Below are 21148 nucleotides of genomic sequence, written 5' to 3'. Positions count from 1 at the left end.
CCACAACAAATGCAATTAACAAATGCGACAATGCAGTGCCATCTATATGTAAAACAAGATGCATATACTTTCAGATGATCTTATACTGTACATACCGTACACATAGAAAAAGTCTTTTGGAAAAAAAAAAATCACAAAACAAACCTGCAATTTAATTTTCTCTTCAATTTGAAAGCTCTTCCAGTATCATCTGTCTATGAGAATGAAACGCTCTAGATCAAGATTAACGTTAAAGACAATTTTTTTTTTTTTTTTCTTTTTTTTTTCTGCTGGGTAAGAATGCTGACTCATCTCTGTCAAAGCCGCCCATGCACCCCACGCAGCACTCAATGCATCATGCTCCCAAGGAGCCAGTGGTTTATGCTATCAGTTCTGACGCTCTCCGCTTACTGTAAATGGTACTAGTGTGGGGTACATGCCTTCATGAAGGGGTTATTTTAGTCTGTTCTGCATGGCAATATCAAAACGAGACCTCTCACACTTCTGCAAAAAGTGCTTTAGCATCGAAACCAGAAGGTGAGCTATGGTTTGATGGTTTTGGACTCTTTTCTGGGTCATTTTCTCAACTTGTTTTGTATCTTACAAATAAACTTAAAGCTAAATATTTTAAATCAAATTTTTGAACTGAAACAACATCTAGCAACCACATATTTAAATAACATGCCAGTATTGGAATATATGCATAATATATGCATCTTCATACAAACTGCTCGAGTACTGTTTGTGTTTGCATGTTTGCGTTAGCATGAAGTGCACTGTTTATTTTAAAATATATTTCTACTTTATGTTTAGGTTCATATTTGTTCACTTTGGCTTTCCATTCCTTGCCAGTTTTATGAAAACCATCAAAAACAGCTCTTCTTCATGAGTACTGTTTGTGTTTGCATGCTAGCATTAGCCATTTTCACAAAAATCATCTCAAAATGCTCCTTTACTGAGGTTGCAATGTTAGCATATTATTTATATTAAAAAAATATATTTTATTATTTTTTTTAGGGTTGTATGTTCATCATGGCTTTTGTTGCCAATTTTATGACTACGGTACCTTCACAAACTGCTCCTCTTCCATAACTTGTCAAGTGCTATTTGTGTTTATATGTTAGCATTAGCACGTAGCACATTATTTATCTAAAAATGTATTTTTATTTTACATTTAAGTTCATATTTGTTCACTTTGGCTTTGCATTCCTTGCCAGTTTTATGAAAACAGCTCTTCTTCATGAGTACTGTTTGTGTTTGCATGCTGGCATTAGAGTGTAAAACATTATTTAAATTAAAATATATTGCTATTTTATATTTAGGTTCACATTTGTTTACTTTAGCTTTGCATTCCTGGCCAATTTTATATATATATATATATATATATATATATAAAAAACTTCACAAACTGCTCCTTATCTGTGTCGAGTACAGTTTATGTTTGCATGCTAGCATTAGCATGTAAAATATTATTTATCTTAAAATGGATTTCTTATTCAGGTTCATACTGTATTTGTTCACTTTAGTTTGCATCCCTTCCCAGTTTTGTTAAAACTGTCACAAACTGCTTCTGTAACTTATCGAGTACTGTGTCTGTATGTTAGCATTAGCACGTAGAACAATATTTATCTAAAAATGTCTTTTTAATTTATGTTTAGGTTCATTCTTGTTCATCTTGGCTTTGCATTCCTTGCCATTTTCGTGAAAATTAATCACAAAATGCCCCTTCACTGAGGTTGCAGTGTTAGCATTAGCATGTAGCATATTATTTACCTTAAAATTATTTTAATTTTAGGGTTGTATGTGCATCTTGGCTTTTGTTGCCAATTTTATGACTACGGTACCTTCACAAACTGCTCCTCTTCCATAACTTGTCAAGTGCTATTTGTGTTTATATGTTAGCATTAGCACGTAGCACATTATTTATCTAAAAATGTATTTTTATTTTACATTTAAGTTCATATTTGTTCACTTTGGCTTTGCATTCCTTGCCAGTTTTATGAAAACAGCTCTTCTTCATGAGTACTGTTTGTGTTTGCATGCTGGCATTAGAGTGTAAAACATTATTTAAATTAAAATATATTGCTATTTTATATTTAGGTTCACATTTGTTTACTTTAGCTTTGCATTCCTGGCCAATTTTATATATATATAAAAAAAAAACTTCACAAACTGCTCCTTATCTGTGACTTGTCAAGTACAGTTTATGTTTGCATGCTAGCATTAGCATGTAAAATATTATTTATCTTAAAATGGATTTCTTATTCAGGCTCATACTGTATTTGTTCACTTTGGTTTGCATTCCTTTCCAATTTTGTGAAAACCATCACAAACTGCTTCTGTAACTTATCGAGTACTGTTTGTGTTGGCATGTTAGCATTAGCACGTAGAACAATATTTATCTAAAAATGTCTTTTTAATTTATGTTTAGGTTCATTCTTGTTCATATCTTGGCTTTGCATTCCTTGCCATTTTCATGAAAATCATCTCAAAATGTTCCTTCACTGAGGTTGCAATGTTAGCATTAGCATGTAGCATATTATTTATCTTAAAATTATTTTATTTTTAGGGTTGTATGTGCATCTTGGCTTTCGTTGCCAATTTTATGAATACAGTACCTTCACAAACTGCTCCTCTTCCATAACTTGTCAAGTGCTATTTGTGTTTATATGTTAGCATTAGCACGTAGCACATTATTTATCTAAAAATGTATTTTTATTTTACATTTAAGTTCATATTTGTTCACTTTGGCTTTGCATTCCTTGCCAGTTTTATAAAACAGCTCTTCTTCAGTAACTTTTCAAGTAGTATTTGTGCTTGCATGTTAACATTAGCATGTAGCATAATTCTTAAAATAATTTACTAATTTATGTTTATGTTTTTGACTTTGCGTTCCTAGAAAATGTTATAAAAACCATCGCAAACCGCTTCAGTAACTTCACTGTAAAAATTTTCTCCAGTTTCAACTTAAAAACTTAACTTCAGCAGCTCCCTTAAAATTTTAAGTTAAATCAACTTAAAAGTACAAGTCATTTCAACTCCCTACAATAAAATAAGTCTAAATGACTTGATTGATTTAACTTAAAATTTTAAGGCAGCTGCTAAACTTTAGTTTTTAAGTGGGAACTGGTAAAAAACTTTTTACAGTGTTGTTGAGTACTGTTTTTGTTTGCAAAGAAGCAAGTAGCATGCATATTAGCATGTATTTATCTAAAAATGTATTACTACTTTATGTTTAGGTTCATATTTGTTTACTTTGGCTTTGCATTCCTTGCCAGTTTTATGAAATCCATCATAAACAGCGCTTCTTCAGTAACTTTTCAAGCACTTTTTGTGCTTGCATGGTAACATTAGCATGTAGCATAATTCTTAAAATGTATTACTACTTTCTGTTTAGGGTAATAGGTTGTTTTTGGCTTTGCGTTCCTAGCCAATTTTATAAAAAACATAAAACCGCTCCTCTTCAGTAACTTGTCGAGTACTGTTTTTGTTTGCAATGTAGCATGCATATTAGCATGTATTTATTTAAAAATGTATCACTACCTTATGTTTAGGTTCACTTTGGCTTTGCATTCTTTGCCAGTTTTATGAAAACCATCATAAACAGCTCTTCTTTAGTAACTTTTCCAGTAATGAGTGTTTTCCAGCATGTAGCATATTATTTGTCTAAAAATGTATTTTTAATTGATGTTTAGGTTCATATTTGTTCACCTTTGCTTTGCATTCCTTGCCAATTTTATAAAAAATCATCACAAGATGCTCCTTCATTGAGGTTGCAATGTTAGCATTAGCATGTAGCACATTATGCATCTTGAAGCATATTATTATTTTGTTTTTTGGGTTATATGTTCATGTTGGCTTTCGTTGCCAATTTAGGAATACCTTCACATAATAATGTTTGTATTTGCATGTTAGCATTAGCATGTAGCATCTTCAAATGTATTACTTCATGTTTAGGATAGGTTAATTTTGGATAGCACACATACGTCTGCAAGATGTCTGATAAAGATCACTTGATCTGGAAAGCATCTGCTGTGTACAGACATCTGACAGATGTCTGTAAGATGTCAGTTTTACATGCATTCTAAATCATAAACATCTTAAAGACATCTAATAGACATCTATTTGACATGTGACAGGAAATGTCCTATATTGCAGATAAGAAAAAATACATCTTCCAGATGTAAATGCAGATGTCAAACGGAGATTTCTGGATCAAAAAACGTTCCTCACTTAGAGTTTAGTTACTTGTCGAGTACTGTTTTTGTTTGCAAAGTATCATGTAGCATGCATATTAGCATGCATCTTAAAATGTGTTATTATTTTTTAGGTTCATATTTGTTCACTTTGGCTTTGCATTCCTGTCTTCTATGATTAGAAACGCACCCATTTAAATGTATGAACTGTTTAGGATAGCTAGCTTATGAATAGTGTTTCTCTCAATGGACTACAAAGCCCTGCCTACAGCGAAGCAGCTAAAGATAGACAAGAGGAGGGAACTGTTTTTCCCACACTGTGCTGGGAAAAATCCAAAGGGTCCCTGGGAAATGAAGAAGGTCACATAGACTTCCTTTTCTATTAGAAGGACAAACAAACTAATTTAACGTGCAACAGTAAAACTCTAGATCACACATGTACACTGGTTGACACATTAAGATGACTGCTGAACGTCATACATAACTTTCTGACTAATTCTGAATGTCTTTCCTCTTTGTTTGTCGTTTTATATTTAAATAAGAATGATATTTTAAATTAGAGTTCATTTTTAATATTTTCTTATTTCACTTGAATTTTAGTGTTTTTGTCATTTTGTAATTATTTTTATTATATCTGATTAATTAATTAATTAACATTTATTTATATATTTAAGTATATATATATATATATATAATTTTATTTTAATTCATGTTTATTTCATTTCATGTCAAAAAAAAAAAACAAAAAAAAACTTTTTTTATCGTTTTACTTTTAATTAGCTAAAAATTCCACTAGTATTTTTATTTGCACCGGACAGTCACAAAATTCATAATTTTGAGAAAAATGGGTTGAATATATATTGAATATGAATATATTCTATATTTATGTAATAAAAAAGGCATCAAAGGGTTTAATTTACTGCATAGACAAACGTAAGTAAATACATGCCATCTACCAGAAGATCTGTTGTTTAAAGCTTCAAAAACACAGTCCATTTACAGCATCTGCGCTCCAAGAACTTAAAACAAAACTTTGAATTATTCAAGACAAATAAACAGAAGTCCTGATGGCTGTCTGCCATCGGAGTGGAATAATATGAAAAGCTTCCAGTCTGTCTGCCCCATTCAGACTGTAGGTAATGAATCACTACAATCATAGCACAAACAGATTCATCGCCTCAAACTAGCAAACTGACGCACAGGGCCAATATCAAAGCGTTATTGATGTCATGTGTTGTAATATGTCAGCGTGCCGCAGACCTTGAGGCACAATTTACAACAAACGCTTTGCAAATGTGTTTAAGGTTTGGTAAAGTGCCAACCCAGTGCTACTATCGCAGTGAAATATCTCGATTTCGGTTACACAACTATGATGTGATTATAGAACTATATTTTTAAAAGAGCAAATCAAAAGACAAGACCAAATGCAACCACATCTCCATTAGAAGCATTCCTTCCGTGTGTCACGAGTCATCCATGCTGTAAGTATTGATTAGATATTGACTTACCATTCACTGCTTCTCTTGACAGTCGCACTCAGAGCACTGAACAATTCGACAGAAGAACAAATGGACCAGAAACAGAGGAACGCAAGCTTTCCTCCCCCTCACACACACACCCATCTCACAGGACCACAGGGATCTAGATGACTCAAAGAGCTAAAGAGAGCCAAAGGCCAACGGAACGGAACGATTCATGAGGCGCTGACTCACAAACCACCGCTTCCTCTCCACCACATGCCTCTCATAACTGCACAGATGACTGGTCAAGTTCCCACAGCACTGCATGGGAGGGCAGTGAGGGGCCAGAGCTCGAAGGAGACGCACACTGACCCCTGACAGACATCAGAGAGCATGTGTGGGAGAGTGAGATTGCAAATAAAGTAAACCGACAGAAACCAACCCATGACAAGAATGCAGCGTCAGTTCAGTGAGCTCCAACTAGAGCAGATCTTCAGCTCAACTGGATATCAAGTACACTGCAATGGAGTATTTTCCATTCTTACATCAAGATACAATTACATGGGAAGGAAAATCCCAGCTAAAAAAAAAAGTTCTGTTTTGCACACATTATGAGAATGTTACTATTGAATGTTCTCTAAACATTCCAAATGTCGCTACTTACAAGTTTTAAATGAAACGGATGGTTTCTAAAAAAGTATGTTTTCTCTTTTAATTAATTTTGATTTTAATTTTATTTATTTATTTATTTTTTTTTTATACATTTTTACCTCATTGATAGATATTTATCTTATTTAACCCAGGTGCTGGGTTATTTTTTTAACCCAAATGCTGGGTTCAACTTGTTGGGTCATTTTATTGGGTTATTTTGAATATTTTCTACCCAGATGCTGGGTAGTTGTTCTGTAACTAAGTTTTTTTTAACGCTGGGTTAAGCCCGTCTCTGACGAAACAACCCAGCTGCTGAGTTACAGTCAGTCAGAGCACGGGCTTTTTGAGTCCTCTACAGGAAAGACTGGTTCTCGGCACTGCCGATTTGCACTTCTTCAGCGAAATAAAGGTTTGTATACATTTTATTTCATTTATAAAGTCTTTACTGTGCTGTAAATTGTATTATTTTACGCAACGCAACAGAAGGACGAGATGTCAGTTTCGCAGGATGGAAACCCCATTTGCCTTGCATAAAATAAATGGATTTTATAAGTTATTGTACTGAGTTTAATCTTAAAATACGTGCTCTAATGTCGGCGCTAATAGCCTCGTGGTTAGTGCGTCAACATATAACACAGCTGCGCTCATGGTGACCCGAGTTCGACTCCTGTCTTGAGGTCCTTCGCCGATCCCACTCCCTTCTCTCCCCATCTCTCTATACAGGCCTATCACAATAAAAGGCTTCACAAGCCCAAAAAAATGTGCTCTAATGTCAGTACTGTTTGTTTATGGACAAGTTATTGAGTCAGTCAGCATCTTTCAGCTACGAGTGAAATGCGAGTCCACGGTCTGAAAATTAGTGCTATTCCGGTTAAAATTTCTATTTTTAAATGCTACATTTTTTACGTCTAAAATGCTTGTTAAACGAGTTTAAATGTATGTAATTTTGTAAAATGTTCTGTATTCACCCAAATAAATTCAGTTTGTCTTGTATTTTGTCCATGTGTTGTTGCTTAATAATAAATGTTCGTCTTTTGATTACTGCTGTTGCCTCTGTGTGCATTTTTATAAGTTGCAGTCCATTTTAAAGCAGCAATATAATCATTTTTAAACAACAGCTGACTTCAATAAAATAACCCAGCATGTTTGGTAAAAACATTTAACCCATCCAGCTGGGTCAAAATAACACAGCATGTTTTCTGTCCAATATTTACCCAGCACTGGGTTGCTAAATAACCCAAGTCGGGTTGTTTTTAACCCAGCATTTTTTAGAGTGTATAAACTCACTTAATTTTGATACATTTAAAAAAAAAAAAAGACGTAATATCTAAAGTCATTTTGCTTCTAAAATAAATATACACTGTAAAAATGGGTAACCTGGAATTATTCATTAAAATCAGTGTATATATGTTGGTTCAGGGATGATAGTTAAAAAACAAGAAAAAAATACTGAGTCAGAAAATCATTTTTGCAATGTTTGCAGATCATACATATTCTTCAAACATGACGCAAATTGATTTTTCAAAACAATTTTTTTTTAAATATCATGTGACTGTGAATAAATGAGGCTGTAATTTTGACCTTCAGATGAGTCAAATGCTAAAAGCTGTTTCAAACTATTTGGTTTCTGTCTGAGAAATACATTAGTGACTATTACATGAAACAACAAGGTTTTTAGATTTTCTGAAGAAATCGTGGGTGGTGTTTGGATGAGCACGACTCACAGACAATATGCATGGGTGTTGTGGGTGGTAGTTAGGGCGTTGCTATGTGGTTGCTAAGAGGTTCTGAGAAATATTTTGATTGCACTGCTTACTAGGGTGTTCCCAATGGTTGTTTACTGACCCAAGAGTCCACCCAAAAGAGTCCACCCTCAAGATATTCAGATCTCTAGATGTGACTCTGATCCTTATATTTAAATGTAAGTATAATGTTTTAAATAAATAAATAAGAGCGAGTTCCGACATCACTAGAATATCACACTCCTCTCAGCCAGATTTATACATCATTTGAAAACTGAATAAATCAGCTTTCCATTGATGTATGGTTGTTAGGATAGGACAATATTTGGCTGAGATGCAACTATTTGAAAATCTGTCATCTGAGGGTGCAAAGAAATCCAAATACTGATAAAATGGCCTTTAAAGTTGTCAAAATGAAGTTCTCAGCAATGCATATTACTAATCAGAAATTAAGTTTTGATATATTTACAGTAGGAAATTTACAAAATATCCTCATGGAACATGATCTTTACTTAATATCCTAATGATTTTTGCCATAAAAGAAAAATCCATAATTTTGACCCATACAATGTATTACTGGCTATTGCTACAAATATACCCGTGCTACTTATGACTGGTTTTGTGGTCCAGGGTCACATATTAGCTTCCAAAGGCAGATTTAGCCACAATAATTACTGAAATAAATGGACTATTTCTCTTTTACCGTTTATCCGCTTGCTTTTCGGAGCATGTTGGATATATTTGGCAAATGTGTGTATTTTGAAAGCTATCTGAGAAGTATATTATACATCAGATAAAAGGAAAACAAAACAAAAAGGTATAAAGCAGAAAAGAACAACAGAGAAGTTAGCGTCATACCGATCGAGCTGTGTGCTATTTGACCACGCACATTTGAAGCTGCTGCTGTGCAGTACTGAGTACTGTACTAATGACTCATTATGATGCGGCTTCTTCACCCCCTCGATGATCAGACCTTCTCTGTTTCAGTTTCACATAATCACAGTGGTATGACACACCAGTGTCATTTAGGGTGAACTTTTACAGTATACATACAGCACAGACATCACCTCATGATGAATCGCTGTATCTGGAATTATTCATTTAGAATGAATGATGTTATAATCATACATATGAATTAAGGATCTCACCGTAGTCTCATCTTCAGATCACCTTTTTGTCTGATTTATACTGAACAGAGGAAACAAGCACTTTAGTGATCTGGCAAGCTCTAATCTGATTGGCTGGAATAATGCCATTAGTAAAGGGTTTTTCAAGAAACTTAGTCAAAGTCACTTATTATGCACTTTCAAAGAAGAACTACTCACTGGATTTTCTCAGTTAAGTAAATATAACTGGCTTGAATGAGCTGTAATATGTAATCTTATATACCTAACCTCATCCTGACTAAACCTGTTAGATAATTTGTCACTCATCACTCACCAACAACTTTTATTCTTTTTACACAAATTATGATTACAGGGTAGGGTGACCCCCTGCCAACAGATCTGTTGCGGGACAATGCAGGACACATGCAAGACATAAATTTACTTCTGTTATGATATGTAAACACTGATTTAAATCTGTTGTCATATGCACAGAGAAAGCACGTCCGTTTTGTATGATAGAGAGAATCTACCTGTGAGAAAAGAGATTTGTGCCCTCGCATTACAAAAATGCGCTTTAAACTTTTGTCATTAAAATAACTCCATAGAAACTGCCTCAAACAAACTATTAAAATAAGAAGAAAGTCGTGTCTGAAAGCTACATCGATTTTTCAAATTGGTTAAAATGAATGGAGAATATCCTGTTTTTCCATGTGCGCTCGATCATTTCCATCAGTGGTGCTAGATCACTTGATAGGTCTGCACATTCTTTGCACAGAAACTATGCTGCAAAAAATATAAATAAATAGCGTTCTTTAAAAGGCAAAAGAACATATGTTTTCTTAATATGAGAATTAAAAACCAACAGACTGATGAAAATGCGGGACATTTTCTCAATATGCGACGTGCGAGACAAGGAGTGAAAATCCTGTGCGGTACAACGCAAAGCAGGACGGGTGGTCACCCTATTACAGGGCGAATTATCAAGTATATAAGTAGGTCTATACATTTTGATGTTTGCATCACATAAACAGCTCCATATATATGTCTGTTCTGATGTAGTAAACTTGCTCAGTAGCACACCTGGTACAGCATTGCACTTGCGATGCGAAGGTTATTTTCTGCAATAATCCAGAAACCAATGTAAAAATCCTATTGGGTTTTTGTCGAGTGCTGCCCCACAAAGGTGAAACGCAGTAACTACACATTTTCCGCATGCTAATCTATGGTCATATTCAGAGAGAAAAAAAATATTAAAATACTTTGTAACCTACCAGAGTGGTCTACTTGTTTTCTCTGCACATTAAAGGAGTAGTTCACTTCCAGAACAAAAATGTACAGATAATGTACTCACCTTGATCTAAGACGTTCATTCCTTTCTTTCCTCAGTCATAAAGAAATTATATTTAAGACCCTTATTCCTCGACAGGGATCATTTAGAGCCCTTTGAAGCTGCATTGAAACTGCATTTTGGACATTCAAATTCACGGGCACTGTTGAAGTCCACTATATGGAGACAATGTGGGGCGTGGCCTAATGGTTAGGGAGTCGGGCTTGTAACTGAAAGGTTGTGGGTTCGAGTTCCAGGTCCAGCAGGGATTGAAGGTGGAGGGAGTGAATAACGAGCGCTCTCTCCTCCCTCAATACCATGACTGAGGTGAGTCCCTTGAGCACCGAACCTCCAACTGCGCCCCGGGCGCCACAGTGATAGCAATATGGCTGCCCACTTCTCGGGGTGTGTGTTCACGGTGTGTGTGTGCGCGTGTTTTTTCACTACTCACTACTGTGTGTGTGCACTTGGATGGGTTAAATGCAGAGCACAAATTCTGAGTATGGGTCACTATGCTTGGCCACACGTCATGTCCTTTCCTTTTCTTTTCCTTTCCTAATTCCTGAAACGTTTTCCTCAAAAAACACAATTTCTTTATGACTGAAGAAAGAAAGGCATGAACATCTTGGATGACAACATGAGTACAATATCTGTACATTTTATTCTGGAAGTTAACAACTACTAGATACTGCAGAAAAAAGGACATCTTTTCTGATGTAGTAAACTTGCTCGGTAGCGCACCTGGTTCAGCACTGCACTTGCAATGCGAAGTATGAACAAGTCCAATCTCAATAAAAGAGCTCGAAGACTTGACATGACTGTCTCAGCAAATTTTAATCTCACATTTCTTGCCTCTATAAATTCAGTAAGTAAAAACTGTAAAAACTGAATTGAACTCTTAGAAAACAAATGCACACCAGAGGTGGTGATGTGGCCACGACGCGACGGTGTGCATTATTTTTGAAGAATTCAAGGGACCGAAGTGAATTATTCCGCTTATACTACGGTTACCACACCTCAAGACATCAATCAGATGATATATTTTAAGGCATGCGTCCGGTTTTTGTCCTTAAAACTTTATTGTGAGTAGGATTATTTTCTTCCGCATCTCAATCAATGCCTCTGTTGCTAATTCCAAAACGTCATTTTAGACGTAGTAACGAGGCTTGAGCCGTTCATAGCAGGTTTCACTTTGAAAATCTCGCAAATGTGTACGAAGCCACGTAAAATCATTCTGCCGAATTTTCGGCACAGGCACGTCTTTCCAATGAATCTGGGTTGGAAATGGTACATAATAGTGCAAGTTTGTATGTGCAAAATGAAAATGTTATAAATAAATGGTTATCCGGTAACGTTAAATAGAATGTTTGTTCAGTTTTAAATGCTACTTGTTTCAGAATGTTCAGAGAATTTTCAAAAGTAACGTTTCTATAATGTTCCAAAATGGAATGTTCCCTTTTCACATAACAAGTTTTTTTTTAAATATTCAAAAAACAGCATATGCTGGTAAGTATGTTTTGATGCTGGTTTAAGCTGGTCCTTTGCTGGTTTATGCTGGTCTTTGACCAGCAACATGACCAGCATAAACCAGCAAAGGAAAAGCTTAAACCAGCATCAAAACATACCTACCAGCATATGCTGTTTTTTTTCACCAGGGAGAATATAACGTTTTTTATAACTTAATGGGAATGTTAGCAAAATGTTCTTACAACATATTTTTGCTAGCTGGGTTAAAGCTAAGCATAAAATCCAACACTAAACTTAACCATAATGGTAATATGAAAAACCTTTTCTTCCCCTAATAGTGGGTGCGGCCATTTGTCAATTTAATGGGTCTGGCTTCTGGTCTCACCCGAGTCCCGTTTTTTTTTTTAACTGTACCAAACTTGATATTGCAAATTGGCGTGTCTTACCATATTGTTGTAATGTATTATCTTAATTATAAGCACACTGATTTGTGGTGCAAACAGTTTTACTGTTTACTGCATGTTGTTGTTATTATTATCGTTATTTCCCTGTAGCAAATAATGAACCGGAAGTCTCACCCATAGGCATTATTTCTGTGTTAAAGACAAAGCTGAATATCTAAATTTTCTTTGTTCACAAGCTGTCATGAGACTGATTGAGAAGATGAATTACTCTCTTAAGAGTGAGTAAAAGACCTTAAAAACAAAAGCTAAAATATCTCAAAGGCAACGCTCCAACATGTGGTCTTAGTCCCTAGTCCAGATCCCGTTCCTCTGTCACAGTAAAGACAAGAAGGCCAAAGAAAGTTACATTATACAGTAAGTGTTCAGAGATCACAGACTATCTAAACTATGTGAAACAGGCATGGTATGAAGGCACACAGGAAAAGACTTGGCTACTCAGGAAGCAAGTCATAGTCACTTAATGCTTGATTCCCATCATGTTTTTTAGATCCATAACTACTGAACTTCCTGTGCTGGGCAGCAGAGAGTTTGAAAACAAACAAACTGGGGGAGGAGGAGGAGACGGAAGAATAGAAATGAATAAGATCCATCAGTTCAGATCCTGCAGACATCTGGGAGGAAATGCAGAGTCTGTGAGTCACAAGCTGCTAGTTTTATCTTAGATTTAACTTGATCTTTCTGTCAAGACACTGAAAGACATCTTAAATCAGATCATTGTAAAAGAACTAAAGGGTGAGAAAATCATCTGCACTATAACGGCGGAAGTTAAGGTCTTTGGTTAAACACTTCAAGATATGATCATGTTTTATTCTAAAACATAAAATACATCAGTAATACCCTACTTGTGACTTTTCAAGCTTTTATGCATCTTGAACAAAAGGTGGGACTCGCTTATTTAGGCACATATTTAGGCTTCAGAATACATAAAAGGTGTGTTTATTTGTTAAGATTATCTTTATAAATAAAATATGAAACAATCATACGTTTGTTTGTAACTTATTATCTGCAGTATTGCACAAACCAATGGGAAAATCCAATGGGTTTTTTAGTGCTGCCCCACAATGGTGAAACGCAGTAACTACACTTTTTGTATGCTAACCTACGCTCATTTTCAGAGAGAGAGAAAAAAAATAAATACTTCACAACCTACCAGTGGTCTACTTACAGTTTTCTCTTTATATTAAGGCAAGATACTGCCGAAAAAAGCACAGTTTTTAGTCAATTTTGGTATTTGTTTTTTTTTTTTTTTTTTTTTGCTTCAGTAGCGTGTCTTCTTTCAAACTACAATGTAAAAAAACACAGACTTTGTTGAGTCAACTTAAAATAATTTGTTGCCCTGCTGCAGTCAACTCAAATAAGTTTAGTCAACTTTAAATGTTAAGTTGTACTAAGTCACAACTTATTTGAGTTGTCTAAACTAAAACTTTGGGTTGTTAAACTTAAAAGCTGGACTTGTTACCCAGCTGCCTTAAAATTCTAAGTTGAATCAACTCAAATATATAAGTTGTCACTTAGTACAACTTATCATTTCAAGTTGACTAAACTTTTTTGAGTTGACTGAACTTAAAATTGTAAAGGCAGCCAGATAACAAATTATTTTAAGTTGACTCAACAAATTGTTTTTTACAGTGTAGTGGAAACAACACATCCAAAATACATATTTTAGTGTTTATTTTATTGCATATATTCATCTATATATATTTGCATATGTTTGCATATTTTAATTACAATGTTTTGTTAAAGGGCAATTTTTTCCCCTCTTTGGGAGCACTTACATACACCACACTTTACTGTTTTATTGATAGAATATTTTATCTAGGTTTTTACAGAGTGGTTTGTTTGATTTTATATATGTTTAGCAATTATTTATCCATCTATTTTTATTTTTTTTATATTTTATTTTATTTTAGTGAACAAATTGAAACAATTTTGAACCTGATTTTATCCACCTGATTTATATAACATTTTGTTTTATTATTATTTATTTTTAACATTTACTTATTTATTTATTTATTTATTTATCTATCTGTCAATCTATTTTTTATTTATTTTATTTGTATTTTACTTTATTGAATTTTTTTGTAAACAAATTGAAACAATTTTAAACCTGGGTTTATCCAAACAATCTTTTTTTGGGGGGTGAACTATCCCTTTAAAATTTTACTGGGATAAAAGAAGGTATTTAAACACCTAAAGAACTGCTTTCACCTTTAATAAAAGACAAAATGAAAACAAAATGATCTTCAAAACATCCACAGTTTCAGGTCCTTCAGTGGCATTTCACACTTTCAGGTGTTTATCTGCTATAAAATGCATCCGCTCTCAACTCCTACCACTTGCAGTTTACCTGGTAAATGGTTTAAAAGTTAGAAAAATGAAACTGGAACAGTTTGTGGTGACACTTCTACTGACTAAAACAAGCAGCGTCAATTACATCAACAGGAACTGAACATCATTTGCATCACAAAACAGGCTGAAGAGGATTTTACTGTTCCTCTGGCCTGTGAGGGACTGTAGGCTTCCGACACACTAATGCCAGTGCTTTCGGCATGCAGGAATGTCTGTAACAAACTGAAAACAAATGAGCAGTCAATAAGTGTCAGTAAAGACGGCTGGGTCTTATTAAAGACACGTCCCCTCTTGTCCCGCGTGCAGCTGCGTCTCTCATCCGCCGGCCCTGTGAGAACAAACTCTGGATTCATTCTCACTGCAACCTGCACAAAACCTCTGATCAATACTCTCCTATTACACGCTCCTCCAGGGACACGGATACTCTAGAGCGTCCCATCAAACCCTGAGAGCGGCGTGTCAAACACAATAGGCTCTCTCCGCTACAGAGGACCTCTAAAGACAATCAATAATCATTTGAGTGAGCTCATATGACCGCTGTATTTAATCCTGCAGAGGTTCCAGGGCAGCGTGATGATTGATACCCGTTTCACATGCAGGTCTTTTGCTGTTTAACGGGATGGCATGACAGAGCAGGTTTACTAGTGTAAAAATGACACTGTTGGACTGCATGAGTGAACGCATTCGGAGTGAAAACAGCAGTGGTGTGCAGCTCATGCTGATCTGTCTAACTAATAGCTTGGCCGTGTTTGGCACATGATAATGTATTCAACTGCTATTGACTGTCTTTTGTTTGTCTTTGGTTTTTATATTCATAGACCATAAAATGTACTGCCAAAAAATGGTAAAATGATAGCCTACTCCAAAGAACATCAAAGAACATACATTTTCTTTATAATATAATATAATATAATATAATATAGTAATACAAAAAAGTAAAATCATAGTATTTTATGACAGTATGTTTACAAAAATCATATATTATTATATGTTATGTGTGTGTGTTTATCAGTATACATATTATAAACTTATATAATAAAATACAAGATACTATTTTAAATTTTTTACAAAAAATATATATTATATTTTTCCTATTACAAGTTATATATACATTAATTATTATTATTATTTTAGATTACATATTTACATAATTATATTTTAAGCATTTTTTTTCATAAAATTATATATTATATTTGTAAAATTATAAATTATATATTAATCTCTTCTTAGTATTATCATTTTGTGGTGTTGTCGTATTGTAGATTACATATTTATGTAATAATATAATTATATAATATATAGTAATATAATGTAAAAGGTAGTATTATAGCATCGTATAAAAGTAAAGTTGTGTTTGTTTATATATGTATAAAATTATATTTTATATTAAATATGTATTTATAATATAATATAAAACAACAAAAGGTACTATCATATTATTTTATGATAGTATGTTTACAAAATTCATATATTATTATGTTATATTTATATATGTGTGTCAATATATAAAATTACAAACTAAAATTCAATTTTAAAAAGGCATTTATACAAAAAATTGTATATCTGTCAAATTATAAATTATGTATACATTTATTATTATTATTTTATTTATTAATAATTATTTTTTTAAACAAAAATGATGTTACATTTGTAAAGTTATAAATTATATATTAATTTCTAATTATTATTATAATTATTTTGTGGTGTTGTCATACTGTTTTAGATTACATATTTATGTAGTGATATAATTTATATAATATATAATAGAATATAAAAGGTAATATCATAGTATTTTCTTAAAGTAAATTTGCTTTTGTTTATATATGTATAGAATTATATTTTATATTAAAAATGTATTTATAATATAATATAATATAATATAATACAATACATAGTACTTAAATGTACAAATAAATAAATAAATAAATACATTAGGGTATGATTATTGGTACTACATTCCAAATGCTGCAGGACCTAAGGAAACATCTATAATAGTTGATGATTAATAATCCTCCCTGTAGTGATTATTAATTGTTTGGCATGTGTACGTTTACCAATGGTCAGAAATGTTGTAAATACTGCCACCTAGTGGACAAAATCAAAAATCAATTAGAAACTACAGGTCTTCATGTCTCACTGCTTATTACGTCATTCACTGATAAACTATTATAAAATGTATGCATACCGTTGTATGCATAAATGTACTATTCGAATAACGCAAATATATACAAAAAAACCTTATATGCTCTTGTATTTTATTTTAATAGTTGATTTTTATTGCAATTTAATTGCTTATTCACAAGCTAAAATCAAATATGTAAAATATATGTCAATATTTATATTACACAGTACATCTTTAGAGTTTGAATGTCTTTATTCAAACTGAAAACACAATGTCTGTACTTCTGTTCCATAAATAAAATAGGCCTAATACTTTTGTGATATTTCACTGTTAGATACAGTTGTAGATCAAAATGCTTGTTTAAACATAATAGTTGGACTGTTTATTTACATTAAATATTAAAAATAATCACACTGCTTTGACAGTAAATATTCTAGAAATAAATTAGTTACTTCACATGAAGTTCAAGTTAGTTGAGAGAAAAGTCCACTAGATGGCAGAAAAACCTAGGAGAAAAATGAGGCCCTCAGAATTCATCCCACACACACCACAGTGACAGAAAATGGGCCACATGTATAGTTTCCCAATCATCTAATATCTGTCAAATGTGCATAATCTTACCAATACATGCATTCATCAAACCTTCTTTGGTTCCTTTTTCTAATCTGACCGATCAGACAAAAATCAGGCTCAGCGATTCAGAGGTTTCCCTCTCGCACAGTCAAACTCAGAGCCTAAGATGAATTGCATCAAACTTTGAAATACAAGGTGTGATCCAGATCCCCAGAACTACCAAACTTTCTGCCGAACGCTGTCAGATCACGCACAGTCATTTCAAACCCACCTGAAACAGAACAATAGGCACAGCGAGACTTTTTTATGAATGTAAGTTTCATTGCTACCACTTCCGCCTCTCTACGGCCACCAGTAACAGGTTTTACTGGAAACCAAAGTTGCCTAACTAAAAGTAGACGTGGAGGCAGTGTAAAATGACAAGGTACGAATGTGACCTTAAAATACACGATGACTTCTTAGAGTGCTTACTTTCAGTTCAATATCTAGTCTTTCTTTCACTTCAGATATGTAAATTAGCTTGAGCACAGTAAAACTGGACTGTAAATTGTCACTGCATAAAAAGTACTATGGCAGGGCCATGTTAAAGTGATAGTATAAGATGGTCATGCTATGGTGTTTACCATGGTATCCCCCCCCCCAAAAAAAATGTAACTAGAAACTAGAATATTATACCAAGTATCTGTGCATGCCTGGTGTGCCATATGAAACCATTTTAAACCAGCTCAGGCTGGTTTAAGATGTTTGTAGAGTTCATCTAGGTTTACTGATCATCTAGATTTAGCTCACGTTTGTTAAATGATGTCGTGAGGGCACTGGAAATCACCTCTGTGTTCAAAGATTGATGTATATAGTACAGGCGCGGGCCGCGGCTACTAAACCACATGAATGGGCGATGAGAGGAAGTTCCATAAGACGGTTAAACATGACACGAATGAGAGGGAAAACAGCTTTAGAAGTACGGGACCGTAGCGCCTTCTCACACTTAAAAGGTCAAAAGTTGATTTCGAGATCGTTGTCAAACGCTCCGCGGCGCGTTGCATCCGCGCAATGCGTTTGAGTGTTGCGTCGCGTTGGTTTCTCGTCATAGGAATAGCGTTACCAAAGTTTTATTAAACACCAGTTTTATTTCCATTCGGCTGCATTTCAGCCAGAACAAGAGTCAAGTGACTGGGGTTTTGATATGTTTGTAAAAAAAAAAAACGCATGCAATTGTACACAGATTGAAAAAGAAACGCACATTCAAACTTCTACCAGAAATTGGCTGTGTGCATCCTACTATGTTATCTAGGAAGCCAGCACACGCTTTGACACACAGCCAATACCCCCCGCGCTTTTCTACCCAGATACAAACGCTTAAACGACGCGTCGCGTTGACAGCCGCGGACCACGCCCCCTCGAGTGACGTAGCTCGAACTACTAAGTACGTGACTCGACACAGTAACTAACCACAGACCGGGCCTGGCGTAACGGGTCAAACGCGTCGCAGCTGGATAAGAACTAGCTTTTTTACATAGGGACTCAGTTGCGGGTAAAACTCAGAGACGTTTACATTACCCTAGACTCGTCATTCCACGCGAAAACAGCGTGCGTGCACGCTTGCCATATGGAAACATGCATATCTATTCCAATTAAGTGTCTTTTTCTGAAGAGGAACAGGAAGTCAGAAACACTATCTCATGCTTGCACCGCAGGCTTCCTCTTATCTTCATCGAGCACCCAATGAGAATAAAATGACCCGAATAAGTCAATGCATCTTATGTAAGAAAGCCTGCAACTTTTCTTTGCAAATGACTGTATAATGTAATGCATACTAAGTACGCATCGATAAAAAATAATAAGGAGAGTAGTGATCTGACAGTGCTTCATAAGACCTGCACAGCCTTGGTGATGGGAGGAACGCATGAAGTGTGCGCTCAAATTCTGACTCATTTTTATACTAGCAGAAGAGTGCATCTAACCGTAAAAGTTTAAAGACTGATACAAAATGCAAAATAAGAGCAAAAACATATGCTTATCAGAAGCTGTTCTTCTCGTAAATACTCAAGTGAGTGCATTAGTGAGTTTAATGTGCACTTACCCTCAAAACGTCCTGAGAATGGAGCTGCAGTGGTGCGCAAAAGTTACCAAGTGACTTTGGAGAGACTTTGCGCAGATGCGCACTCAAGTTCCACTGCGAATGTTCAAGATGTCCCCTGTTCCTCTTCTTTTTTCCTTTGAAATAGTGGTTTCACGCGTGTTTCTTCACTTGAGTCATTCATGTAGAGTCACAGGTCCACACACAGACTTTCTCTTGAGCGCTCTTGGTGACGCCCACTTCACCCAACACAGTTTGCCGCAACGATTCAAAATCTGTCTGTAGGTTGTGAATGAATAGAGTCTCAGTTAACGCCTTGACAACGGTGACTTCAGTTTCCTGGGTAAAACAATCTGTTTAATAACTCCATGATGCATTGGGCACAATGAGATCATTGTGATGCGTGCCAGAATATAGAAAAATAATGAAGTGGCTTAAAACTTGTAGACTTTCAGAAATCAAAGGAAAAGCACACAGCATTGGTTAAGTCAACTACAGGTGGGTGGTTGACATGACATGATAATAAGCTGATCATTTTCTTTTAACTGCAAACTTCAAAGTGATTAGAAATAGACAGAACACAAATAGTGACTAGGTGTGGCATCCAAAAGCATTCAGTCTTCCTCCCATCTCTGAAGAAAGTCCAAACCCAAGTTCCACCAACTTCTCAGACCGTTTTTTCACAGCAGCAATGTAAAGCGTGGGAAAAATTTGGGTGTGTGTGAGAATTAAAAACATGACGCTGTCTGAAAACCTGTTCCTGCATGTTTTAAATGCTTGTCAAATACAAGGTCACAATGAGGAATTAAAACCGTCTGATTTGACGTCACCTGTAATATAAAACGACATGCTTTAATGCACTCAATGCATAAAAGACTTTCCCACATTGTACATTTGAATGTATTGTGACGTCACAGCAGAAACAAAGGGAAGTCCTAAAGCTTCCCTTCATTCTGACATGACTAATCATGCCAAATATAGACGTGGGGCTGCAGACCAGGGGGATATCCGATCACGTTTAAACAGAGCATGCTTCATTGTGTCAGCAAAGGGCTTGCCAAAAAAGCCGCATGCACAGACACAAATATGCTGAACGTCAAAGTGTTTTCAAAGTGCAAAAACATTCCCAAAGCCCTTGTGCCACAAGGTTTCACAACATCATTTTTCACATTCCAAACATCCCACGCCTGGTCTCAAAGTCTGCCTTCCTTCCTGAAATGCACATGAGCAGAATGACAGTCAAAAACTGGGACACAACATGAAAAAAACTCTTTAAAGAAGATTGATTTCACCCTGAATCTTCCAAACCTCACAAAGTCTGTTGTTCTCCAGATTCGGTACTGCTCTCATGATTGAAGGTTCAGTAATCACAGGCGTCACCGTTCAGGAATGTCCAGACACGTGAACGGCGGTTATTTCAGGGCAGATTTCCTTCATCTAGACTTTATACGTGGCCTCCCAAAGGTTGCACAGCCTTCTGGGACGATGTTTAACTTGAACAGAGCTCATTTAAGTAATTCCAGAGGGAACAGAGCAGAAACGAAGCGTTCAAACGCTCACCACACACATACACAGCAGTTTATCTGATCAAAGTGCACTGGCTGAATCGCATAGCATGGGTTTCCTGAACAAGTC

At 35.1% G+C, this 21148-nt stretch overlaps 2 long non-coding RNA genes across 2 annotated transcripts in view; one reads left to right on the top strand and one right to left on the bottom strand.

The window, feature by feature from the left end:
• The window catches only part of LOC127174977 (uncharacterized), a 43605-nt gene extending 22457 nt beyond the window's left edge, over positions 1 to 21148 (bottom strand). Inside the window, exon 1 of the long non-coding RNA XR_007828930.1 lies at positions 19517 to 21148. This is a non-coding gene — a long non-coding RNA (uncharacterized LOC127174977). The remainder of the gene's footprint in view (positions 1 to 19516) is intronic.
• LOC127174978 (uncharacterized) lies at positions 420 to 5744 on the top strand. Its single transcript, XR_007828931.1, has 2 exons — positions 420 to 516; positions 5706 to 5744. It is a non-coding gene; the product is annotated as an uncharacterized LOC127174978 (long non-coding RNA).

Source organism: Labeo rohita, chromosome 13, assembly GCF_022985175.1.
Source record: "Labeo rohita strain BAU-BD-2019 chromosome 13, IGBB_LRoh.1.0, whole genome shotgun sequence".
In the NCBI taxonomy this organism is placed as follows: domain Eukaryota; kingdom Metazoa; phylum Chordata; class Actinopteri; order Cypriniformes; family Cyprinidae; genus Labeo; species Labeo rohita.
Note: the sequence above shows the minus strand (reverse complement) of the source record. Positions and strands in the feature narration are given on the sequence as shown.